General features: G+C 38.5%; 1 protein-coding gene and 1 long non-coding RNA gene across 2 annotated transcripts in view; one reads left to right on the top strand and one right to left on the bottom strand.

Annotated features, from left to right (window-relative positions):
- Positions 1–27,540, top strand: part of LOC140264340 (uncharacterized) — a 97,183-nt gene extending 69,643 nt beyond the window's left edge. The window contains exon 4 of the transcript XR_011906030.1: positions 27,455–27,540. The gene's annotated coding sequence lies outside the window, so the exon portion shown is untranslated. The remainder of the gene's footprint in view (positions 1–27,454) is intronic.
- LOC140264342 (uncharacterized) lies at positions 591–7,921 on the bottom strand. The gene is made up of 3 exons (XR_011906041.1): positions 7,832–7,921; positions 6,229–6,298; positions 591–2,431 (listed from the first exon to the last, which is right to left on the bottom strand). It is a non-coding gene; the product is annotated as an uncharacterized lncRNA (long non-coding RNA).
- Positions 27,541–27,989: the final 449 nt, after the last annotated feature.

Raw genomic sequence — 27,989 nt, 5'->3', positions numbered from 1 at the left:
TGAAGTAGGCCTAGCCAGATTTTCTTACCTATTTTTTCCACAAATCTGTTTCCTCACATGCTTCTTCTATTTCCTCTGTTGTTGTTTTTTCCTACTGTTCAGAAAATTCTGGTTATTGCTCTTTGTGCAGATAGCTGCAATCCTGTATAATCTTTCTTTTTTCTGCTGGGTGCTAAGCCACCATAATCATGTTTGTGTGTGTGTGTGTTTTGTTGTTGTTTTTGTTTTGTGTGTGTGTGTTTTTTTGTTTGTTTGTTTGTTTTTTTATTATTAATAATTTTATTCCATCTTTACGCTTTGGTTCTTCATTACAGCCTTCCAGCTCATTTTCCCTTTTAGAGTTTGATAACAGCTCATGCTCTCCATTTTCAGTGGTTTGTACTGCCTTTTTAAGATCATAACGCTGTGAAGCTGTGCCGCACTCTCTGTGCATTGAAGATCACAGACTTAATGTGCTTATTAAAGTGGTGTAATTCTGCCCATACCAACCTACTTTAATAAGGAGGAATAAACAAGTTCTGTGTAATCCTTCAGTTCTTCATAAATCAATTTGTCTCATTCCAGATTTACACAGTTGCATATTTCCAAGTTATTTGGTTTTATTATCCAGTTCCAGATCACTACTTGTTTCCTCTGTGAGCTATCAACCTTGTGATAAAGCCAGATTAAATATTTGGATTCAAATTGTGACAAAACTGCGAAACAAATGCATTTAATTGTCTTGGGAAACAAAGCTATGAATGTATTGGCATTACATTTTGTGTTTAGCTTCAGCTGCAACAGTTCCTGTTGAACGAAGAAATCAAATACTGTGAAGAAAAACTTCATTCCAAAGTTTACCAAATTATCCAGAAAACAACTTTTTACCTCTAAATATGAACACTGAGTTATATGAAATAAAAATGTCTTGCAGAAGTCTACCCCCAGAATCTCATCTGCCATTTTCTGATTTTTATTTTTGCCCCAGGGTTTCTGTATATTATTTAGGTCATCAGCAAGAGTAATAAATCATAAGTATCATTAGTATCATAGACACAGATATCCTGTGACATCATGTTTCTTGAATTATTCTTCTGCTCCCTTGCTGACAATTTCTCTTAATTGCTCTGAAGGCGGTCGGTGCTTTCAGTCTTGAATGTGCCTGTTCCTGTTTTCTCTCCATCTCACCTTTAACCTTTAACTTTCAGACTCTCATGGATCACCAGTCATTGTATGCTTATCCAATAAAGGGCCATTTCAGAAAGGAATCTCCTCCTAAGCATAATACATCTTATTCCTTCAGTCTCTTCAAGCAAACAATCCTCTGCAAAGAAAAGCACTTTTTACTCTTTGGAAAATAAAGAAGCAAATGTACAACCAGTTATGGGTAGTGTCAGCACATGCCGCCTCTTGCCCAAACATCATGTAAGACAAAATGTTGTGAAGAATGGGAGACTAAAATGTGAGCAAGTACTGAGAGGAACTATTATGACATGAATCCTGCGTGTACTGAGGCAATGGAGAAGAACAGACTTAGAAAGGACATAGGGAATCTTTCTATTTTTACAGATGATGATAGGAAGATGGGGGAAACACCAGAGTTATAGAAATGTTTCAGTAAGAAATTATGTGTTCTTCTTTCATTAATTCATGATACATACAACTTGCTTACATTTTCACATTCTGAAAGAACATATAAAACTTTCCAGAGAGATACTGGAAAATTGCAGATGATCTAGCAAAGGAGCATCAGTATTGCTGGAGTGCTGGGGAACTTGATGCATGGAGAAAAGCTGAAGCAATTGGGTTTATTTGGCCTAGGAAAGAGAAAGCTCATGTGCTTCCATAACTGAATGGTTGTTATAGAAGAATCTATCCCAATTTCACAAGGATGTGTGATGCAGGGCAATAGGCAGTGGGCACAAGATAACTAAGAGGAAGTTCTAAAGAAACTCACTATAAGAACTCAAATACTGAAATCTTTTGCTTGGGGAAATAGTTGAATCTACCTTGGTGGAAATATTTTAGGTTTGGCTTGATAGTGCCCTCAATGACCTAATCCAAGGCTTTGCTTTCAGCAGAAAGTTGAATCTGGTGATCTCTAGAGTCCCTTCTGACCTAGGGTTCTCCAAGATTCTGTGACTCAGTTGCCAGTGCATACTAGAACCAGATTTAGTGTAGGGTTCAAATCCCACAAGAAGACAAACATCATATTTTAAAATACATTTAAAATACTAAAATAATACAATGTCTTTCCAAGTTACATTCATTTCACAGTACTAAAACAAACAAACAAACAAACAAACAAACAAACAAGTAAACAATCTGTTTAACTTTTCTAAAAAAATCCAGGATTTCAGGCCAGTTCCAGACTTCCAGGATAGCCATCCTCCACTTTACTCCATCCACTCTAATCCCATACTGCTCTGTCAGCTCTGTCTTAGTTGTATATCTGTGAAGCAAGCATAAGATACTGTGAGTTTCTGTTGCTGTAAATAAGTGATTTAGATGAAAATGTTTACTGTAAGAGCAATCAGACAACATCATTTTGTAAAAATTGAATTTTAATCATTTTAATTGTATTCCTCTATGGCTACTGTAAGTTGACTTTATCTCCTCAGTACCCCTTTATTTATATTTCTAGTCTCCTGGACTCACCACTGCTAGCCTGAATCATCAAATCAGCTAGCATTTCAAGTAGCTGCCTCTCATTTCTTATTCCTTTTGTTACCATTTGCCCAAACATAGTCCATCAGTTCTCACATCTTACTGCCGTGATGTACTTTCAACATAATCTCTGCTTGGAACTGATCTTGTGCTATGATCTTTCAAGTGAAATTCCTTTCCTCTGTTGACCTCCACCCCTATGCTTTGCCCTTTCCAAGATGTACAACTTGACAGTCTCATATCTGCAGTACTTCTTTCTTCTACTGTGATTGTTATCCAGGACTTTACTTTCTTTATATTGTTCACTTTTCATCTTTATTTTCACCTTTAGTATTTGCCTCTGGTAAGACCACAAACATTACTTTAATATCTGCCATCTCTAAACTTTCTTTTTCTAAAGTGATTTCCTTCGTTTGCATATTTTGTAAAAATTTTGTTTGTAAGACAACTGCATTTCTGTTTTCTGATCAAGTGCTGCTTTTGCCCTCTTTCCTGCCTGTTCTGCAGCTTCCTGGCTTTTGTTCTTGCTTCTACAGGAGAACTAACCCACTCACACAGTTCTTTCCCCTCTCTAAAAAAGACATTCAGTCAGTCTATCAAATAGCTTTTGACATTAGTTAGATCAGCCCAAAGATGATCTCAGTGACCTCTCTGCATCCCAGAGGAACTACTGCATTGGGTACAGATCAGGGCAATAATTACGCATTTTACCCTATATTATCTGCCTGGTCACTATGCCTCCCTGTCTTTCCACACATACAAATAAGTGGCAAGTGACAGCATAGAACACAAAACCACTGTATCCAGGTTGGTAGACATTCCTCTAAGACTGATATTTTCTCACTCATAAGAACTTGATCTTACTCTTTCAGGAAACCACCAGAGTGAAAGCACACCTGTAATTCAGATTTTCTGCACAAATCAGATTTTTCACATGAGACTACTCCATTAGGCATAGACAGAAGATAATACCTATATCAAAAAAGTCATAGATCATTGAATCTAAGATCAAGGGATTATCCAGGCTTTAGAACTTCCTCACATGAGAAAGACGAGAAAGGATAAAAGATACACAATAACACTAATTGACAGAGCAAATTCTCAGCTACAAGATGCTATTTTTCAGCATAATTGCTACCATTAACTGTACATTTTTCCAGCGATGAATGAAAACTGTCATGCTGTGCTTGAAAAAGCTCTGCCCCAGTGCAGGTGACCTGCTGATTCACAGCTGCTATGGCAGCCCTACTGCTTGGAAAATGTTGTCTAGGGAGTCTGTCTTTGATCGTCCCAAACAGATGGAAGTCAGAAGGCACGATATCCAGACTATATGTTGGGTGTGGTAGGACATTCCAGACAGGACTCGCAAAGTGCTCTGCAGTCTTCAAACTGGTATGGAGCCTTGCGTTGTGAGAGAACAGCTGTCTGCTTCTCTGGCCTGATTCTGCAATTTAGTCAGTGTCACAATGTAATGTTCTTAGCTGATATTTTGTCCAGGATCCAGGAAATCCAGAAGAATCACCCTTTCCTATCCCCAAAAGACCTTGTACATCACTTTACCCACTGAGGTCTGTGTCTTGAACTTTTTCTTCAGTGGGTAATTCACGTCACCACTCCATGGACTGCTCTTTTGACTTCGACTCATAGTGGTGACATAATTTCTTGTCACCAGTCATGATATAATTCAGGAAATTGTCATCTTCATCTTCTTATACTTGTTCAATGGGTCCTGAAAAAAATGTGTATTCAGGGTTCTTTCTGTTCCTGTGTGAGCCTTTGTGGAACTCATCTGGCACAAACTTTGCAAGATTCCAGCATTGCCACCATTTTCCCCAAAACACTGAAGCCAATATTCAGCTCTATACACAGTTCCTTGGCCACAATCCACCAGCTCACGTGGATGAGATGATCAAGACAGTTCTTCCCACAGAGTGAGAGCTGTGCATGGCCATCCAGAACATGGCTTGTCTTTCACATCACCACTGCTGAAACGCACCACCCATCACTTCACTGTGCTCACTGCACTTCCATGTCAAAATCCATTCTGCCAAACTGCCCCTCTGCTGCCATCTGTCACACAGCAACAGAGTTTAGTGGGATGTTGGTGGGAGGTTCAGCCTCTACTGCTGTGCCATCAGCATCTCCATCTGAAGTTGTGGGCCAACATCATAAAATAGGAGACATTACTTTTGGAGCAGCACTCATAAAATAATAAAAATAAATACATTACTAGTGAAAACTAGTACTCTATCTCTGCACAGCAGAAGTCCAGCATATAAGTAGATAAATATGATAGCATTTCCTTAATGAGGAGTTTGATTTAGGGAATGGAAATGGATGAAGATCTATTTTTATACATATACATGATTTTTGTTTGCATATTTAGCATTGACTGTCTGCTTACTGACCTATAGCGTGCAAAGAAATGTGCTTTCTATTCAATGGAATCAGTAACAATAAAACAACAAACTGCTGTAGAAAAAAAATGGCACCAAAGAAGAAATTTGGTATAAGAAAAGGTAATTATCTTTATCAGAATTATCCCTAATTATTTTTATAGAAATTGCAGAGGAAATGTCTTTTTAAAATGGACCGAAGTGAAAAAAGGTCTTTTGTTTGTTTTTTTGCTTGTTTGTAGTTGCTTGTTTCTTTCCTTCAGTTACATTAGAAAATTTGGATGTGATTCAACTTTTCTTCTTCTGAGAAGATGGATGAGCTTCTTTTTTGAGTCAGGCTGTCTCAAACAATGAGTGAAATAAGAAAACTACTGCACAGCTTCCAGTGTGTGAGTAACTTCTGCCATTTGCCTTAACAAACTTGGCATGAACCTGAAATACACAGAGCAGTAGAGGAGAAAAATAAAAGAAACCTACAGAGAAATGAACAGAGCAAAGCCTTTTAAAGATCATCAGACAGCCATGTGCAGCAACTCTGTTGAGCATTCACTCACAGATGCAACTCAAGATCTGCAACAGTCTAAATTGGGATGGGATTGGGCAAATGGCTATAGAAGCAAACCACTGTCTGTAAAGCTTCCATATGTGTTTTGTGTATGTTTTTTATTCATTAATTGGATAATAAATCCTTAAATCATGCATAAGCCACCTTAGCTTTTGGCTGTGAGAAACATATGCTCTGTTGCAGAAATTCTAGTTGCTTGTTGTTTAGCAATTGCAGGAAACAAATCCTATGAAACACTGGAAATAATATAAAAATGGAGCATCACTGTCAAGCTATCAAAAAGAAATTAAACTTTCAATACATAGGAAATAATGCTACAATCTACAAAGGTGCTATAATATGTTATGTTCAAGACAATATATTATAAAGCCACTATTATTTCAGAACAAAGAATCTTTGAAAAGACAACCTTTCATCAGAAGACTCAGCAAACTTACTTCGATGAACTTAATAAAATTGGACCTGACTCTACTTTTAAATCTCATAAAATCGCCTGCTTCTTGACATTTCTTGTATTGGCTCATTTCTCCCTATGGAAATATAACAAAGGCAAAAAGAAAAATCTTGAAATCCTTTTCATGCTTTTGATAAGATAATTTGTTCAGATAATATTTAACTTACAGTAACTCTGCAAGCCATGTAGAACAGGATATTTTAAAATTCTCTTCTTTCTCCATACTCCAAACTGTTGCTGGGATAAAAAGAAAGCAATTGAAATATCAGCTACATGATAGAGAACTCAATTTACTGCTTTTTTTGCCAGGTAATCTATACATGCCAGGAAGTACAGTGAGGTTTCTGTACCTTTTATAAAAAATATTTCAGGGTGAAGTTTTTCTTTGAAGACTTTAAAGTCCTGTGTCCTTATTGATGGATTATTAATCTCTCTCTCTCTTTTTTTTTTAATTTTTAATTTTCAACAAAGATAAATTCACTTGGTATGAATGATGACTTTTGTTTCTTGATATAACAGCATTTCTCCATTATGTAACATATACAGAAACTACAATTTTCCTTTCTTTTCAAATCAACTTTTCCATGAAGTACTGTGAATAAGCTAATCTTAATAGTTCTCATAATCCTATAAATTCCGTAACTTTTTTTTCCTGCTTGTCACATCTCAAATGAATTGAAAATTATTTAGTTCTGAAGGTCTTACAAGTTATGCACACCACAAAGCAACTTATTCTCCAGGTTGTTTGTTTTTTTTTTCAGATATCCTTATGAGACTATTGAGATTGTGTACAATTTTTTGCTAAACTGAAAAAGATTTTGTATTCTGTTAAAAATAAAAATGGCATTTATAACAGATTTACTTTTGGGTAGTTTAAAATCTCTCTAAAGCATAACTTGTTTAATTTTATGACAAACTTCTATTTGCTGCTTCTTCCTGCCTTTCTCAGCTTGTCTGGCATTCTTTATTTCTTGAAGTGTGTACTATTCTTTAGATTTTTGTAAACGAAAGGAAGAAAGGAAATTAGACCATATCTACCTAGAAAATTCTCTTCAGTACTCTTTATTGTTAAGAATGTAACCAGATTCTTAACTAAAATATTTGATATGCGTTTTCTGCCTGAAATGCAATTCAAAGAGCTCACAGATGGGGATTTTGTTCGGTGAGGCTGTAATTGCACTCGCTACTTCAGTCCCAAACCCTCATATCATCCTCACCCTGCTTCAGTTTGTATGATGCCGCTTCAGTCAAGTAGCAGAAAATGATGAATACCTAAACGTTGCTGATATGGGCTTACATGTGTGCAAGGTGGCTCTGTGGTACTTTATGCAAACTTAGTTTAGATTCCACTCATGACATAGAGGTGATTTTCCTATGTATTTGCTTTTATGCCTAATCTCTGTTAAAGAGTGTTAAAAATACGTATATAGCAAATCGGTGTATGATATTTTCTTGCATATATTTTTAAGAAAAATAAGCTCATTTGTTGTAATCATTCTCCTCAGTACTGATAAAATTCCAAAGTGTACGTGCTGTGTTGTATGTATTTCATAGACTACAACTGGATTAGGTTGTTATAAGTGATATGCACATAGATTGCAAATTGCCTTAAGCTGCTTATCCAGAACCCAGAATCAATGAAAATGATTTTCCCTAACTTCATTAAATTTCAGATCTGATCTGTAGTGAAGCCATCCAGATCAACATGATCACAATATCTTCCTTCAACAACAGTATGTTTAATTTTTATGCTTTCATTTCTTTTCTTACTTGGCAGCTTAAAGTCTTTGCTGTTCTTCTTACATAAGCTTCTTGGATTATGCAGCAAGGCAGCAGAATGAATGGTCAGCCTCCTTTGACCCACACACTGTCCATCTTGACCTTCAGATAGGATCTACCATAAACACTGGAAAAGAAATATTCATAAAAGCGCTTATCCTTGTGAAATACATAGCCAGAATTACTGCCTGGAGGCAGATGATATTTCTTTCCTAAAAGGTCATGTTGCTCCTGGACATGAAAACCTGTAAAGTCTGTCTGGACACTGTGCTATTATGAAGTTTCAAAAAGTCTCCAGGAGAACTCTGAGGGAAAAAGTTCTGATGAAATCATCTAGCTCTAATTATAGGAGGAATAGGGCCAGAGGCTGCTGGTGCAGGAAACAGCAGCTGCCCCTGTTTGTTTTGCTTGTGCCTATGTCCTGTAAAACTATGCTGTCTCCTGCTTCTGTGACAGATGATTTGATCCTAGAGCTCTATCTGCACTGTGGCTGAGGAAACGAAAATTGCAATCTGTCTACCTTCTTTGAAGAGCATTCTCAGTTCTTTGGGAGCATATAGTGAGCTGTTTCCTGACCACATCTTTTCCTTTATCAGGCTGTTGATGCTGGCTAACATTCTGTCTAGATGGCTGAGAAAGCCTGGACCTACCTTTGTGGGTGGACAGCGGCCTGCTGCTGGTTAGCCCTGACTAGTTCTTATTGACTGAACTCCTTCAAGTATGTGTGTAACCAGAGATCTGATCCTCTGTGTGTTTGTGTTTAATTTTTAAAGAAAAGACAGAAGCATCCTGTCCCCAGAGGCTATGTCTGTCTTTGGATGTTTTATCCATAGCACCGTTGGTAGAGAGATGTGTTACAACCACAGATAAACCTCATATGAAATGCTTGTATTCTGCCTGCCTTGTCCCTAGTCTTAGCTTTGAGGAATTCCTGAAGGAGTTAGGGTGAAAGTTTCAGACTGGTACTTTTGATTGTTGGTTTATTGTTTGTTTGATTGTTCTGTGGGGGGAAGTTGTTCCTGTTTTTATTTATTTATTTACTTTCTATCAGGAGATGGGAGGTTTCCGAAACCAAGGGCCATCTTTTAGAATTAGATTGTTTCTCCCCATGAACAGGAGAAGGTTTCCTTGAAAATCTCCAGTAGAATCTGAAAATCTTCTTGCAGTGTGTAGGAAAGTGCGGAGAAAAGAAAATAATTCTATAGTGCTAGTGAATAGTCTTAAAAATTAGGGATCAGCTCCCTCAGAATTTAAAGGTAATTCTTTTAAAATTTATTTTCAAATAATAAATGTAGGGAGTCATTTATTTTCTGCCTAATATCTACAACACTTGTTGACATCCAGGCCACATTATCTGGCATTTCCTTGCAACCATAAAGGCTAGGAACTCATAAATATCTAAAACAAAACTAGAGATACCTTTTCCAGTTGTTTCACATACTTACTTGTTTTTCAAGGATCTACTTTTATTGATAATTCCTGAAATATTGTTCACCACCAGCTAAGTCATGGAATTTTGCCCTGTTGCCAAATAAAAATCTAGACTACTGTCAAAATCTGTGAGATTTTGATAGATATAAGGTCTGCGAGATGAATAGTATGGATAGATTACACACTATGGTCTACAGCCAAAAAAAGAGTGTTGCACAGAGATTGCTTTGCGTTCCCTGATCTAATGCAGACCAGGTCCCCTCTGATGTGACTGTCGTTGTCCACCACTTAGTGCTATCAAAATGTCAAAAGGACTATTAAGATGTCCACTCCATTCAGTCCTGTTCTCTCTTTGCTTCCTGTGGAGCGTAGGGGCATATGTTCTGCACTCGTGGGATAACTGCATTTGCAGCAGTGTTTTTGGAGGTTGTAGACTGACATATTGAAGAAAATAATGAAACCCGTTAAGCTTCAGATGCAGTCTGTAAGTTCTGGGAAATGCACATCATCTCCATGCCCAGCACACCTGCATCTTCTCTCCCACTTCAGGAAGCAGATTTTCCATTGCCACTGAACTCATACAGCAAAGTGATATAATTACATAGGGGGAAAAAAAAGAAATATCTAAGATACAAGCCAATGAAAAGAGGCATATTTTGGCCAGAGAATGGGCAGAAAAGAGTGGAACAGAGAAAGATTGAAATAATGATGGATTTTCTCAGAATGAAATAATTGTCTCATTTTCCCCATAAATATATAAAATATATGTTTAAATCTTTTGTCTGAGAACTGAGACCACCTCAAGGGAGTAACAAAATACCACTGGTCATCTGTGCTTTCCTACAGAACCACAGTATTTCAGGGATGGGTCTTTTGTTAGGCTTATGATGACAGTCTTATTTGGCCTAGATGCACAAAATAGAAGAGATGGTAGGATAATTTGCTGTCTTAATTTGATATCATACATACACCAGCTTTGTAAGAAAAGTTATTCAAAGAGAATTAAGGTGTAACAGCAAAGAAAATAGATGACCCACACTGGTATGATATGGATGTATTGTCAGGGCAGAATCAGCAAGTCTGTTTCTAGATTGCTTATAGCAGAAAGCTCCTTTTTTCTTTTTTAAATCCAGAAAGATGAAATCCAGCATGCAACTACTGCCCAAGCAATCAGCTGCTGCATGAAGAAGTATAGAATCACTTCTTTTTTTTCCAGATAAATCCAGTTAATCATGACTTCTGAATATTGAGATTTCTGCTGCTGAAAAAAGTTCAAAAGGTTATTTTAAGAAAATATATAATGTTAATAAATGAAAAACTAAAATTACATGCATTTGCAACAGTATTTTAAGTGCTTTAGAAGTAACATTGAAAAGAAGATTCTCTTTAATTTCTCAATTTCTTCTTTTCCTTTTGGATGTACTTTTTTCCTTGCTTCTGCTCATTCATTACACAGGATGGCATGTAGGAAAAAAGCTGAGTGTGCTGGAAAGGTCCTCTCCATCTTTTGCATGCATCCACTGAGACTTCTGTGGACTGTATGTGACAGTTCTGCACACCTGATGGCTGAAAACCCCAGACAGTGGGGCTTGCCATGACATTTTTGCTGGGTAGGATTTTTCTCCATATACCTTTCTAGCTCCTGCTGTTGTCCTTGCATGGTTCAGTCTTGGCTCCAAACCTATTTTGTATGGATCCCTGCACATTTGACTAAGTTCATCTATGTCTCAGACCTGCTGTTCTCAAACTTTACCTTGTTCTTCAGAAAACACCAGTCAGGGATTTTGACAATGTAGGCAGGGAGCTGAAATTTCTGATGAAAATTTGATCAAGTTAATTAAGTTTTAGATTTCTGAAATACTTCCGTAGTCATCATACTCATTTAATTTTTCCACCTCAAATTGCCATGAAGTGTCATTGTATAGGAACTAAGAAATGCAATTAAATGCAAATAAGAAATGATTTTTTCAGTACAGAGCTTGCAACTGAATAGTGCATTCTATAATGAGAAAAACATACTGCTGTACATAGGCGAAAAAATAAGAGTATATCAAGACAAATAGAGCAAAATTACATTATTTTCCCTTCTTTCCTTCCTTCCCCTTCCTCTACAGTACTCTGTATCTGGAAGTTGTTTATATCAGAAAATTATAGGAGGATAAGATATGACCTCCACTTCATTTTAATGTCTGTAGATACTTTGTCACACTCACGGTTTACATCATACTAACCATTTTCACTACACAGTTTTACATCTTGTTACAGATAGGTTCTGTGGGTGAGCACTCAGACTTTATGCTACTAAGAGACCATGCAAACTTGTCTAGATTGAATTAGGCTAGATTTAAGCCACTCTCCTTTGTCCTTATTTGGACAGTTAAGCTCCTGCAGCTTAATTCACACTGTAGTTTGCTAAAGACTCCGTGGGCAAACAACTGAGAGAGTGATATCACAAATATAATAAAGTTACAAAGAAAAGAAGACTTGGGAAAAAAGCTCTGGTTTTTCCACTCAAAATTGATTTTTATATGTTGGCATGCTGATATCATGTTGAATCTATTTCTGATATTGAGACTGTCAGAGTATTGTCACAAGAGGTGTAAAGTTCTATAGTAACTTTAACGGAATTCTGACTTTGTTGCTTAATTAAGATCTTTTCCATGTCAACAGAATTAATTTTGCAGATTAATCACACATTGCAGTGTTGATCTCAGGATGATATCTAATTTAGGACCATCACCACTGTTTTTGGCTGGGAAGAATTCCTTGACAGTGTTACAGCATAAATGTGCTTGCCAAGTGTTTTTCATATTATAAATAGCACTTGTGTAGGCAGCTTGTGCAAAAATGTTCTATAGATTGAGTAAACATAAATAAAAAAGGACTTCATTGAAGAGTGATGTGGAAGATCCGTCTAATATTGTATGATGCACCTTGAATCTGTTTATTTGAGGATCTTCTTTAACAGTGTCCTCCAGGAGTATGCTACTGCATACTCCATCAGCAGTAATAGCTGAGCAAAAGATATATTTGAAAATCATAAAGTCTGTTTTTCATATTGAGAAAGAAAAAAGAACCAAACTCATAGGAACAGAGTTAAGTATCTTCTAAGAGTAACTAGTGAATCAGATTATGTATGCTCAAAAATATGCTATTTCAACAGTAACAAAAAAAGCAAATCTTATTTTTCCCATATGAATATGCTATCTACATATGCTACATATACATTTTTCTTTGCTTACCTTTAACAACAAGGCTCTAATTATTGGTTGAAAGAAAACCATTTGTTTCCTGAAAACCATTACAACATTTCTATAACTAGCTGCTCCTTTTACTGCTAAGTAATGATAAATCATAGTAAAATTTACATAAACTGCTTATAAATTCATAAATGACTTTCAAAAGTGAAAAACAAAACAAAAGTAACATCAGGCAGTAAGAAAAAGGTAGGTGTGTTATGTCTTGTCATGGGTCACATAACATAGATGCATCAGCAGCAAACAGTGAATTATAAACAGTTCATCTGGAAAATAGAGATTATAATTCCCTGTCTCCAAAGATAAAGTATCCAGTCGTAAACAACCCTACTTCATATCTTGGTGTGATGCACAAAAGAAGTCATCTCTGGAAGTTGGTTGTCCATAAACTGATTCTGATGTGATTGTATTCAGTGTGAGGAAAAGGAGGAAGGTTCAAGTCGCAATGTCACCTTTTCAAACTGAAAGTGTTCTAGGAAAAAGGAAATGAAAGGATCAGTTGAAAATAAGTACTTAGAATTAGCTGTGTGAAAGAAAAGTAATGGCTATATGAGATGAATTTATAAGACAACCAAAAATTATGAACACATAAATAGTAGGCAATACTATGTGTTGATCACTAAACAGAGAAAAGAAGGCAGAACACAGATATTAATTTAGAAGAAAAAAAAAATCAAGAATTACTGATGGATAACAAGGAAAATGGATTGCAATAAATACAGAAGAGAATTTTAATGGGGATAACTGAAAAATCTTAGGCAGTAAAAAGAGATCCAAAGTGTCTTCAGAGAGAGAAATATTTTTAGATATTGGAGGAAGAGCTATAGAACAACAACAAAAAAAAAAAAGATATTCTGGGAAAAAAACAACACATCCTATTCACACTGGGCTCCGATTTGTAAATAGTTATGATAAACATATTAATAGGCAACTCAGAGAAATTCAAAATTATTTCTGCTTTCCATTTGGAAACAATATGGGCATTTTTATTATCTAAGAATATACTCTATTATACTCTCACGGTGAAAATGGTTTTCAAGCATCTTTCAAGGCATTAGGATCTGACTCTGGATCCTATATTAGGCTAAAGATGCTGCTGAAGTCATCAGACCCAGAGCTGTTTGCTGCTGATAGTTCCTTCCCACTGAATTACTTGCACAGTCATGGACACCATGAGTTCTTCTCTCAATTTGTTGCTGCATCACACTCCTTATATATCATCCCAATTCTTGCACAGACGCATACACCCACCATACACCCAATATTCGCGAAACCTATACACACAACTACCCCCACCCCCCACCCACTAACTCCCTAATCTACAGGCCATAACTCAACTAATCCAGAACAGGCATCCTAATCAGAAATACATTCTATGCATTCATTAACCCTTACACAGAAATCTCAGTCTCCCAACATCTCCCCCCTTTTCTTTGCTCAAATGGTGTTTCAGAGTCACAAGTGGTTTATAACAGGGATCAAACAAACAGCAAGCAAAATAACAACTAAAATGATCATACCCAAAGTAAAAACACTCTCGAGTTAGCTGGGTGGGGGTGAACAGATTGGAGAAGAAACCCCAGCCTAAGCCAGCCCGACTGAGCAAAAAGTCAACTGCCGTCTTTGAGTCAGTCTGGTGTTGAAGGAACTCAGCATATCAGTGCTGAGAGGGCCAAGCACACTGTGGAAGAGTTAGTCAGTTTTGCATACTGCAGCCAGAAATTCCACAATTACTCAGGTGTCATCAGAGTTGACGCCTACATCTTTCTTACATATTTCCTCCAACAGATTAAGTCTCAGCAGTGGGAGAAGAGGAAGCAGAAGCAGTAGTAGCTGGCACCCATGGCTGGGACCGGACAAGTAGGAACCCACTGGGTTCTGGTTCCTGTGGAGATACAGGCATACTCTCGGCCCCATGTAAGGAGGTCAGCTGGACACTGACAGATAGAAGATACGGGTGTCCAACACCAGACCCCCAAGAGGTAACACCACCATTTCTAGCCAGCTGGTTGAGCACTACTGCGTCTATTATAACATCATGGTCAGATCACCCTTGTCCCCCCCTACCCTTAACCACATAAGCTGCAATTTCAGCATCTGATGAGTGCATTTGATGATCACTTGCATAATACATAACACAGCAGGTTTGGCCATGCTCCCAAATCTACCGGTTTAGCCCCTGATGCCAGGCTCTGTCAAAGAATGAAAAAAGGATCAATCATGCTATTTTATCTACAAGTGCTGGTAAAACAAAAAGTCCCTTCTGTGTAACAGAAGAATGTCCTAGTAAGAGAGTGCTATGTCCATCCCCAAAGGTACCCATGGCACCTGTTGGTATGAGAGTCACAGTGCTGTCAGTCAGCAGCACTGACTGGGCGGTGGCCAAAGTGGGGGCACACAATTCCGAAGTACTCTCCTTGGATTACTCCAAACCAGAAATGGGAGCGACCCTATTGGCCTCAGTGGGACAAGGACAGCCTGATCCACATCCGCAACATGTCCCAAAATTACTGACTGGAGCAGGCTCTGGATGACCATTTATCAAATGTGGTGTTGGTCCACTTTGCAGGGAGTGGAGCAGTGCAGCTCATCAGTTGTAGGACTGATAGGAGCACTGACTTCTGCATCGGTCAGCAGTTCCTGGAGGGGTTGACCTTCTCCCAGACACACCATGTCACCGAGAAGACCATCCTATGCAACATGGATGTGGATGTGGCAACGCAACACGTGGCCATAGCATGCCAGGACTACAGTGTGGGGGTGTATGGGGCCGGTAGTGGGAAGCAGTAGTGCTGTACAGGGAGGCAGCGTCATGGCAACCGACGTAGATGGGGTGGAGGGCAGGAGTGGCGCGGGCAACCTCGGGGGCGGAAAGCAGGACAGCAGGCGTGGGGAGGGGGGGCTGAGCCACGATTCAAATCCGGGCAGGAGCTGTGTTTTGTACCAAGAAGCAGCAGCGAGGGTGGGAGGGAGGGCAATAGGGAACAGTCAGAAGAAATTCTTCCTTGTCGAATTTGTTTAATCATGTACACCCGCCATGCACAAGAAAAACCTATAGACACACCAACCCAAAACCCCCACCCACTAGCTCCCTAATCTACAGGCTGTAACTCAACCAATCCAGAACGCTCATCCTACTCAGAAATACATTCTATGCATTCATTAACCCTTACACAGAAAACTCGGTCTCCCAACACTCATCCCTAATTTTCACTCTTGTTTTGAATAAATGTTGGTCTTGGAGCAGAAGAAAAAGATGTTGGCTCTCATTTTGCTCTGCTGCTTCTTTAGGAAACACACTGGCAGTGTGATGCTGGGTACCTGCACAGGAGCATCTTTAGGAATACATGCAAAGAAATGTCCCATCCTCATATCTCACCCATTTCACGCCATGATAAATATGAACACTCGCAACAGGAGAACAGTGTCTGTATCAAAGTATTAAACTTTTATTGCCTGTGAAAACCAGATTAAAAAAATAACTTCACATCAGGCAAGAGTAGTGGAAATTAAGGAGCTTAAATTGTTCGTATCACCTCTGGTGATATCTGTTAAATATTTTCTGACCATTCTTAGAAAGCAAAACAGAAGGCAAACTCACCATGAATAGAAAAAATAATAGGCAATAGCATGGGTTGCATGTTGTTTGAATGGAAAGTAATTTATCGCTTCTGAAATAAAAGCTGTTTATCCTTGTGTTTCACTCTCTGTAGCAATCTTTACAGTTTATCTGTGAAAAAGTAAAGCACTGTACCGTCATTAGCATATGAATGCCTGACACACCAAATTGGCTGTAAAATAACAGAAGGACATTTGCTATTGGTGTATGCACACAGACAAAGCAGCCGTTTTGGATAAAAATTGGAGGAATAAAAAAAAGAAGAGAGAGGGATGGTGAGGGTGCTTAACCGGTTGCCTGTCTCCCTGGTTTCACACCACTGTGCTGATGGGGCAGACACAGAGTTGCTGGAAACCCCCCAAAAAGCACCAGCGCTCAGGTTAAGTTCTGGGACAAAGACTGTTCATGACAGATGTGTGTTGGGACAAGAAAACTGGTATGAAATGAGTGATCCCGTGTATCCTCACCCAAGGCACAGGGGATGTACAGGAACGACATATCGCTTCAGTATGGTTTTATTTCACAGGCCTTGGGTCAGATGTATGAAACTATTTCTCAAAGAGGCTGCATACATAATTGAGGCCTGATAAAAGGCTCTCGGTTGAAGTTGCTAGGCTACATTCATTTCAAAAGCAGAGCCATTTGTTATCAAATTTAAATTAACTCTCTAAGTGCTGAGCTCAGGGTGAGAAGAGCAGTGTGTCAGTCAGCACCAGTGCCTGATAACCATTATAGCAACATCAAAGGGAATGGGAATCTTGAGCATATTTAGGCCCATTAAGTGGTCATTCTTGAAAAAATAAATAAATAAATAAATAAAATCATTAATTCCTGGGAGGTATCTTTGTGCCTCGTTGTACATTTAGGAATCACAGTTCTATTTATTTTCTCTCAACCTTTTATTCCCCTTCAAAAAAATCATCGTGATTTCAGCTTTAATTTGGAAAGTAAATCAATATTTGCCACTGATTTCTTGCAAGCACACCATGTCTACCATCAGTATTTTTTTCCTATAACAAGATTTCAGTAGTTTCAATACACAAATAGGCAACAAGTGGCTGAGTGTGTTCCCACAGCCATGCTCCATCAGACAGAGCATTACAGTTCCAAAAGTAAAAGAGTAGGTTTGGCAACTTCTGATTTCTCCAGCCAAAGACAACCAATGATTGCAATGCAGATTCTGAACATCAGCAAAGTAAATACAGAGTTGGGAAAAGTAAAAATAAATAAAACTACCTTGCCATCTGCTTACAGATATGACTGTGAAGGAAAATACATATATATATCCAATAGATTTATCAAGCGAATTATTCACTGTGAATTATTTGCTCAGTCTAGCCTTAAAATAGGTTTACGCTGGCTAATCAGCAAAGATACCCCAACAATTAAACCCAACAGAACATGTCACCCACATGCATGGTTAGTACATGCCTGGAAACATCATCTCACTGTGCAAGAAATGGAAGGTGTTGGTATTCTTACCAATCCTGCATAAAAGACACTGACTTTTTTTTCAGTAAATTTTGGTTTAGGGCTCTTAAAACAGTTATTTTTACTGAACTCAATTTGACTGCTCTATTTTAATTTCTCTGATAAATTGGAGTCCCTGGCTAAGAGTAAAGTCTTACTGCTGGTGGAGCTTAATGCTAAATACTGCAATCAGAAACAGTGTTGCCAGCAGGAGCAGAGAGGTGATTGTCCCCCTGTACTCGGCACTGGTGAGGCCGCACCTGAAGTACTGTGTTCAGTTTTGGACCCCTCACTGCAATAGAGACATTGAGGCCCTGGAATGCGTTCAGAGGAGGGCTATGAAGCTGGTGAGGGGTCTGGAGCACAGGCCTTATGAGGAGTGGCTGAAGGAGCTGGGAATGTTCAGCCTGGAGAAGAGGAGGCTCACGGGAGACCTCATTGCTCTCTATAACTTCCTGAAGGGAGGTTGTAGTGAGCTGAGGGTCAGCCTCTTCTCTCGTGTCATTAGTGATAGGACCAGAGGGAATGGTTTCAAGCTGCGGCAGGGGAGATTCAAGCTGGACATTAGGAAATATTACTTCTCAGAAAGAGTGGTCAGGCACTGGAATGGACTTCCCAGGGAGGTAGTGGAGTCACCGACCCTGGGAGTGTTCAAGGAAAGACTGGATGTTGAGGGACATGGTTTTGTGGGAGCTATTAGTAATAGGTGAATGGTTGGACTGGATGATCTTTTAGGTCTTTTCCAACTTTGGTGATTCTATGATTCTATGAATGCATCAGCATAAGACACTGATTTCTTGGAAGCAAGTCAACCATACTGTTGACATACATAGATACCATGAGATGGAATCAGAATCATGGAATCATTAAGGTTGGAAAAGACCTCTGAGTTCATCTAGTCCAACCACCAGCCCATCACCACCAAAGCCACTAACTATGCCCCTAAGTACTACATCTGCTCTTCCCTTAAATGCCTCCAGGGACGGTAAGTCCACCACCTGTCCGTGCAGACAGTTCTAATAACACTGTTCCTGAGAGGAGATTCTTGCTAATATCTAACCTGAACCTCCAGTAGCACAACTTGAGGCCATTCCCTTTTGTCATGTTCAACTTTGTGTTCTGCAAAACTTTGGTGTCAGAAAGACAGCAAGAATACCTCTGAGCACTGTACTGCTACATTAAAAGTACTTACTCACATCCTTCCCTCCTTCCCCTCTCCCCCCCCCCCCCCCCCCCAAAGAAAGACACTTTTTTAGTGTTCATATATGTAAAAACATAAATCATTTACTTAATCAGTTAACAGGCAACTTCCTCATTATCTGCCACATTAAAGAATTATCTGCTGTATATTCCACAAGGCAAAATCAGAGGCAAAGACAAACTGAATTCAATTCCACAGTCCAGGACTCACCCTTCAATTTACAAAAAAAAATAGTGGATCATGCATGCATGTTCCCAGACAGCCCTGGGTATGACTCTACAACAACAACTCCGGACTCTGTTTAAAGCTCTGTGCAGCTAACAATGCTATGGGGCTAGTAAGTCCCACCAAGTGGTCCTTGAGATCCTTGTTTGTTTACTGGTAGAAGTAATGTACCATACTTGTGTATCCATGACAACTCCGTAACATGTCAGAGCAGTATGAGGTCCTGCTACTGCAGTATGAGATTAATAGTAAGAGGCTAGATCGCATTAAGTAGCAGGATCTTTTCAAAAGATAAAACATAAAGTTTATGGGAGCATATGATAGTTGTTCATGGTAATAAATTTGTGCTCTTTCAATGTTTTATTTAGGTTCACCTTCTGACCGTAAATGGCACTGAATGCTGAGCACTCCAGGAAAGATAAAACTTTGCTGTTCTTCCAGGAGTTCCCTATAGTAAGGGAGCTGTGATTCAACAGCGTCAAGCCTGAACATTTAAGAAAATCTGTTTTAAAGAGTATTAAATCAGATCATAATGTAATATTTATCTTTTCTTGAATGCTGTTTCTAGTTCTTTACTATTTTTCACTCCCATGACAAATGCTTTGATTAACAACATTATGTAATCCAGTGGATTAGTAGTGTAATTGTCAATTTATAAGTCCAGGTATTCTCTCTTTGAAGTTGTGTTTGCTGTGCCATTGACGTGTTAGACTGATGTGTTCGAGATGCACATTTTGTGTACGTGGTGGAATTTAGATATAAAATGAAAATTCAATTCTTTATAAGCCATTGTTTTATTTTATGTTACAACTGGTTATGTTAGAGTTGCTTTGATAAAGTTGCCTGTTTTAATTGTTCAGAAAAGCACCTTGGAAAGTCAAAGCAAATTAATTCTCTGCAAAGAAATCAAAGCCACGAAGGAAGAATTTCTTTGCTAGCAGAACGCTTCAGAACACTGTTTATTTTCCTTTTACACTTTAATAAATGACACAGTAGGTCAAATTCTAGCATAAGTTTCTGAACACTCATAGACTTAAATGAAAAAAAGACTTGATTTAATACATCAGATGTCCCCCAACCATATTGTAATTTTCCAGACATGGTTGCATTAAACCACTGTCCAAAGTACAGAACTAATATGTTACCTCTATTCTGATCATAGGATAAAGAATGTTTTCTGTTTTAATATTTTCTGTTACTTGGCTAGATCAATTGATTGACTCCAATTAGAAATTCTGAAACAATCAGTGAGCCTTAGCTGGAATGAACCCATCAGTGTTCATCAGGATGCACAATGAGCATCAGGATGGGGCAGCTCTTGAAATGAAAGAGCTCTTGGACTGCGCAGAATATCATAAAGATTTTCAGAGTAATAGCAAAATAAAATGCAGAAGAGAGGCATAGGTTCTGTTATCCTGTTTGCTTATTTTGATCGTCAGACTTCAGAGTGAGGTGGAATTGCTTACCTGAGTGCTATTTGGAGATGTGCCTACATATGTGTGTGGTAGTGAACAGAACCATGAATGTGGGGTGAAGCATGGGTACATAATTGTTCTCCCTTCCACCTAGGGTAGCATTGGCTCAGTTCGTCAGGTCAGGAGGAGCCTTGTGCTAAGGGCACTTGCCTAAGAAATGAAAATTGGCAGAATTACAGAATTTCAGTACAGAAAGCATTTTTCAGTTTCATTAGGATTTTTTAAAATCTCTCCAAGGTGATCTTAATATAAAATTTATGCTTTAGAATTTTGTGGTTATTCAAAAAACATCTTACTTCCTCATTATAATATTAATTTAGCTGTATGCTATTTTCAGAATCTCTTACCAGGGGATAAAGGTGTGACTAGGGCAATTAGGATACAGTGTGCTTTAGTTAAACTGCATACATTTATTGAGTTACCTAACGGCAATAGAATAAAGTCTTGAGGTTCAACCCAGCAAGCCACAGCCCTTTGTTCACTCTCATCACTCTGAGGGGGATGGGGCAAAGGAAAGGGAAAAAAAGGTAGAACTTGTACACTAAGATAAAAAGTTATTTACTGAGGCAGAAAATGAAAAATAAAATAGATGATAATACTTACACATATTTACAAAGCAAGTGATGTACAAAGCAATTGCTCACCACCCACTAACAAGTGCCCCGCTGGTACCTGAGCAGTGGTTGACCCCCTGAACTGCTCCTCACAGTTTATAGCTTTTTCTCATGATGCTATGTGGAATGGAAAACCTCTTAAGCCAGTTTAGTTCAGTTGTCCTGGCTCTGTCCCTTCCCAGCTCCTTGTGCCCCCAGCCCCATTACTAGCATTTCCACAACCTTTTTAGAATATATTAATAAGTTAGGATCAATGCTGTTTAATTATTGGACTTTTTTAGAATCTTATAATCACCAAATAATAGAATCATTAAGATTGAAAAGGACCACTAAGATAATCTAGTCCAACCATCAGCCCACCCCCACTGTATCCATTAAATCTTGCCCCTTGGTGCCACATGTACATATTTCTTGAACACACTAATAATAATAATAATAATAATAATAATTTTTAAAAAAAACCTACATCAATGAAGATATTAAAGAAGATGCCCCCCCATCCCAGGGGACACCACTTGTAATGGAGTCACTGACTGGACTTAACTCCATCAACCACTACCCAGTGGGCACAGCCCTCTAGCCAGTTCCTTTCCCAAAGAAGGGTATACCTGTACAGGCCATGGACAGCCAGTTTCCCCAGGAGAATACTGTGAGAGACCATGTCAAAGGCTTTGCTGAAGTCTAGCTAGACTACAGGTCTGGTCACCCAGTCATAGAAGGAGTTGAGGTTGGTCAAGCACGACCAGCCTTTCATGAACCCATGCTGTCTGGGCCCAATCCCCTGGATTCCACTTATATATTTTGCTGTAGCAATTGTAAAGACATGAAGCTGAAAGACTGCAGAATATATTTATCATATTGATCAACTTTCAAAGAGTCCTGGGAACAGGAAGCCCCAGTTTCACCTAGAAGAAACTCAGTCAAGTAAGTCATAGCCTTAGGATATACAAACACACAGACAACTTCTGCTCTTTTAGCCATGATTTTCTCTAAGCTCAATGAGCTGACTCTTGATTTTCCTCCTTCTGACACCAAGCTTCATATTTATATGACTCAACAATGTTATTTACATTGGTCTACATATAAATATTCAACTAGTGAATATATATATCAGTTTGTCCCTCCAGCTTGCATCCTGCAGAGTGTTGAGATTCCCAGGCTTAATTCACAGGACAGGAGAAGGTATTCACATTCTCTCTCTTCTGCAGCATCAGATTCTAGCTCTTTTATTGTAAAATGCTGTATTCCTCACTACTCCACACACTCTCTTTTTTAAATTACATAAAAGCAGTATGAGTGCATGGTAGATTCAAGCATCTTACCTGGAGTGTCTATTTAAAGCTATTGTTTTGCTTTTTATGTGCCCACTGAAGTAATTTACTGCTATATTTTTATACAGTTTTCTTAAACACAATTATCTCTCTTCATTTTTTTTTGTAGGAAAATTGGGGTTTAGGGTGGATTCTGAACACCTGATACACATTTGGCAGAAGGCCAAGGCAAATCGGAGTAAAAATCCAGAAGAAAATAACAGAATCTTATGATTTAATATTAGTAAAGCAGTTAAGGCTAGAGGAAACAATCCTCAAATTTTTCTTATCCTAATAAATTAAAAATTATTTTGTAATGCATTGTATCATAATATAATGCTCAGTTGGAGGCCGGTAGCCTGGGTGCATTAAAAACAGCGTGGCCAGCAGGATGAGAAAGGTGATCCTCCCCATCTATTCTGCTCTGGTGAGGCCACATCTAGGGTACTGTGTCCAGTTCTGGGCTCACCAGTTCAAGAAAGACACGGATCTACTGGTAACAGTCCAACAGGGGGCCGCAAAGATGATAAGGGGTCTGGAGCACCTCCTTCATGAGAAAAGGCAGAGGGGTCTAGGACTGTTCAGCCTGTAGAAGAGAAGGTATAGTGGGGGTCTCATCACTGTTTATAAACATGTAAAATGCAGGATCCAAGTCGATCGGGTTTGACTACTTTCAGTGGTGAGCAACTATAGAACAAGAGGCAATGGGCAGAAATTGTAACATGGAAAGTTCCATACTAATATAAGGAAGAACTTCACTGTCAGAATGATGGAGCGCTGGTACAGGCTGCTCAAATATGTTGTGGAGTGTCCTTCTATGGAGATATTCAAGACCCACCTGGATGCCTACCTGGGTGACCTGCTGTAGGATATCTGCTTTAGCAGGGGGGGTTGAACTTGGTGATCTCCAGAAGTCCCTTCCAATCCTACAATTATGTGGTTCTGTGATATCTAGGGCAGCTCCCTCCAGCTGGAAAAATACATCACAGCCTAGGTGAAAACATTAGTTATGGTCCATACTGTGGCAGCCAGGCTCTTGAGCAAAACACATGGCAGAGGACATAGGGTGGTGAAGACACTGAAAATATGGAAAGCACATGCAAGGTTTGATAGCAGGCACCAAGCTGCAAATTGTTCCTTCACCCATGCATTTTTATATCCTTCTTACTTAATGCATTTTGTGTTAGTTGCCACTGAAGTGATGAAGCTAGTGCTCCTATAATACCAGCAGTGTCAAGAAGATTCAACTGTAGTTTACTTTGTCTTCAAACAGATAATAGAGTTTAAAGAATTATTTATATTGAGTTAACAAATTAATGCCATGAATTTATGTAAGCTTTCATTTAGATCATCTGATGTTTAAAATCAGGTGGCAGACATTTTTGTTCACGCACCTGCTTCTTGATCTTGTCATCACCATCATTACTGTAATCTCATATGAACATAATTACTCCTTCAGTAAATCATAAATTTAATTACAATTCATAATAGTATTTTAACAACTGCTGGAAACTAAATGCTCATTTTCAATAGCTAATGTTAAATGCGAAAGTGTGGACAAGCAAGAATAATGTGAAATTTAGCAAAAATAAATGAAAGGTACCACACATTAGACAGCAGAATCACAAAATGGCTTGGGTTGGAAGGGACCTCAAGGATCGCAGAGTTCCAAGCTCCCTGACGCAGGCGGTATTAACAGCCACTAGATCAGGTACTAGATCAGATTGTCCAGGGCCCCATCCAATATTCAGGTGCTTTCCGTTTTAAAAAAGGAATTAAAAAAAAAAAAAGAAGGAGTTTTGCGAGGTGTCAAACAGTGCTGCTGCATGAAGGTTGCAGCTCTGGTTGAAGCAATGAAGACTTTACACCCTCCCGAGCTAATGGGAAATTGCAGGACATTCTGGCACTGCAGTCAAAGAGGCTATCAGTTCTACAGGAGTTACTGTGTCACTTCATGGAGACGTTTCCCATTGCTTAAGTATATCTGAATTAATTTCTGAACTAAAAAATTAACTGGAGATGTTAATGGATGGCACTGGACCACCACCAGAAAACATTTTCTACACCTTAGAAACAGTTTTTATTTGATTCTTGCTTTTTTGAGAGTGTGAAGTAAAACTGAGAGAAAACAAACAGCTCAACTGTGGATGATTTTGTTTGGCCTCTATGGAAACAAGCAATTTATTTTAGAGTATTTGTCTTGTAATGAAGAGCTTCTCTAACTCTTTCCTGTTTTGTTCTGTTTTGTTTTTCGGATGAAGCATTTTAGCCATACTCCATAAGAGCATGTAAGATGGATTTCTGATAAATACATCTACAGTCCTTAATGTTTTGGAAGCAAAATATAGTAAGAAAAAAAATAAACCCTTTTTCTTTGTCTGCCACATGGAATATTTCAAAGGCAGTAATTTTTGAGAAATGTGAATCTCACACTGCTTTGGGTGCAGGGAAACCTGCAGATTGACAGCATGTAGCAAAAATAAATAAATAAATAAATAAAATTAAAAAAAATCCATGAGAGGAAGCACTTCTAGAGAGTAAAATAAGTTAAAATATGACTTTTCACTTATTTTACTGTTGTTCTACTTTTTGCTTAAGAAAGCATTGATAGTCCTCAGGTTTTGAGCAGATGCAGAGGGGCACATTTGGAACGTGCACTCTTCCTAGTGTGTGCAGAATGACAAGATGTGTGCTGCTTCCTGCTGGGATGCAGGTCTCAAGTCCTGCAGTCATAGCCACACACGCAGAGGACCTGGGGAGTAATCAGAGAGTCATTGAATCACAGAATTATAGAATGACTTGGGTTGAAGGGACCTCAAGGATCATCAGGCTCCAACTCCTCCGCCACATGCAGGGTCACCAGCCTCCACATCTAATACTAGACCAGGCTTCTTAGGGCCCCATCCAACCCGGTCTTGAACACCTCCCGGGATGGTGCATCCACAACCTCTCAAGGCAGCCTGTTCCAGCACCTCACCACTCTCTTGGTAAAGAACGTCCCCCCAGTCAGAAGACTCATTAACCATCTGTTAACCCACGTGGGTCTAAGTGCTCAACTGGATTCTTCTAACAGGACCAAGTCTGCTGAGCTGATAACTAAACTGAATAGAAGTTGAAAAAGCATCATAAAACACTCAAGTTGCATGTACCGCCTCTTCATTTGCTTTCTTATTTCTTCTGGTGGGATTCATGAGTAAATGTTACTAAGGTCATTCCATTACCTATTGCACTACATATTGAAAATGCAGCTCTTCTATTGCATTTCTGTTCGTTTACTTGTTTGATTGCTTTTGATACTGTACACCCTAATGGGCAAATAAGTTATGGAAGTTGTTTTATTCTAAAGGTATGTAAACTTTAGAAACAGGCCAGTTTCTGCCCAAGCATGGAAACCAGCATGATAAAAATATGATCAGTATTTCAGGTGTGATTTTATAATATTTGCAAATTAAATTTTAATATTAAAAAACCATTGGCTTTTAGGAACTGCATTTATGTATCTTTCATTCTTTAAAGTTTTCTTAGAAAATCACCTATGTATTTTTCTGTGAAACTTCTGTTTTTTTCAAGTTTCTTACTACATTTCTGTGTTTTTATAATCAAAAATATCTTTATATATTTATATTAAAGGAAATATAAATTCCGTGACAAATCTTAAAGAATTTTCAACGTAATTATGATTTTTATTGTCCCGTAGGATTAATTTTATAAGTGTGGTGTTTAGCTGTTTGGAATCGTGTAGTTCCTTTGCAAAGGAAATCTTTCCTTTGCAGTTTCATGAGATAATAATGTTTAAACCAAACTGTCTGTGTTTGTGTGTGATGCTGTGCTCTGCTGGTTGTTCAGAACATTTCTACCACCAAGCTTGGTGATTTTATGGACTCTTTCATATTCTAGGAACCTGCTGTAGCAAGGGGTTGGACTAAATTATCTCCTTCCAGCCTCTACGATTCTGTGATTCTGTGTGTGATTCTACCAATACACCTTGACTCGTGATATAATTACCCTGATCTCTAAACTCTGGAGCTGATATCAGCGCTGTGATCAGTGAGGAAGTAGGGCTGCTGATGATTGCTTCCTCTTGAGAAGAGAGAAAAGCAAGGACTGATGTGTGCTTCCAATGTACACTGCCTCTTCAGAGCATCTAGGGATGATTCTAGGAATAAGCAATTCTGATTCCAGGTTTATAATGGGCACTGAGTAATAGAAAAAGGCAAAGACTGCAAAATTTGGATCTTAAGAATTTGCATTTAGTAAGAGTATTTGAGAGTAAAATTTGTCTTCTGTATTTAACAGGAAGCCATAGGTCAGATGTGTATCAGTATACACCCACTATCATCCCACTTGGAGGACAGCACCACCCACATCAAGGAATGTGTGGTTAGTCATGGAATCTGTGAGACAACCTCATGGTACTCATTTGGGGCATTTCATTTTTCACTAGTATTTCCATCTTTATGACAGTGGATCAGAGTTAATTACATTTCATTGTCCTGAAAGGTCATTATGCAGCTAAACACAGCAGTTAAAAGTAGAAAACAGAATGAATGCCAAGGCAAGGTTTCATGAGGTAGTAATCCTCCAAGTCATGCTCCTTGAATAACATCTGTGGTATTGCCTACCTGCTTAAAATCATGCAGCAGTGGGCCCATCACAGCACTGGTGTTGCCTTTCACAGCTGGATGCTGCTCAGTCATCTTCATACCACTGGGAACTACAAACATATCTGATACTGAACTGTCCAATATCATGGAAATGTTCCTGTGCATTTTTCATATTTAAATGTTCATAAAAGCATTACTTAATTCTGCCTAAATATGAAAAAAAATAAAAAAAAGAATCTTTTATCTTGCTAGTCTAAATATTAAAATGTTAAGATTTGCTGATTCATATCAGATTTTCAGGGCTTTACCAGTCAGGATTTATGACCAAACCCTGTTCAAACTGTATAGGACTGCAATTTAACCACATCTCACATCAGTTAATTGTTTATATTTTTTGTCTTTTAACAGCAACTGTAGAACTGCATACCTGGGAGCTGTCACTATCGTGCTTATTGATTTTATTCAGAAGAGGTGTACTAGCTCTGCATTTCAACAGGTGGTTTCCAACGACTACCACTCAAGGACAAAGTTAGTCTCAGCTTCTAAGTCTCAGCATGTTAAACACAGGATTCCATGAGGGTGTGTTTGTGTGTGTGTGTGGGGGGGGGGGGGGGAAGTAAACACTGGCACTTTTCTTTTTATTGAATATCAACAATTAGTGAACTGGCCAAGACTTTGTGTCTCCTTAGTTCCCCAGGGATGTGGGTAAGTTGCTTCAACCAGCTGTCTGGTACCTCAAGGTTCACCAATTTGGTTTAAAAACAACTTGACATAAATCCTCCCTCCCTAGCCTGCTGTTCAACTATGGGAGCTATAGTTTTGCCCTTTTAACATAACAACCAGCTATTGTGACTGATTTCATCCTAATAAATACTAGAAAGAAACAAATAAATGGAACGTTTTTTCCTTTAGAGTAGTTAGTATATATTTTTTTCCTTTTTTT

The sequence above is a fragment of the Excalfactoria chinensis genome, chromosome Z, assembly GCF_039878825.1.
Source record: "Excalfactoria chinensis isolate bCotChi1 chromosome Z, bCotChi1.hap2, whole genome shotgun sequence".
Classification (NCBI taxonomy): domain Eukaryota; kingdom Metazoa; phylum Chordata; class Aves; order Galliformes; family Phasianidae; genus Excalfactoria; species Excalfactoria chinensis.
This window is presented reverse-complemented; position numbering and strand designations above follow the sequence as displayed.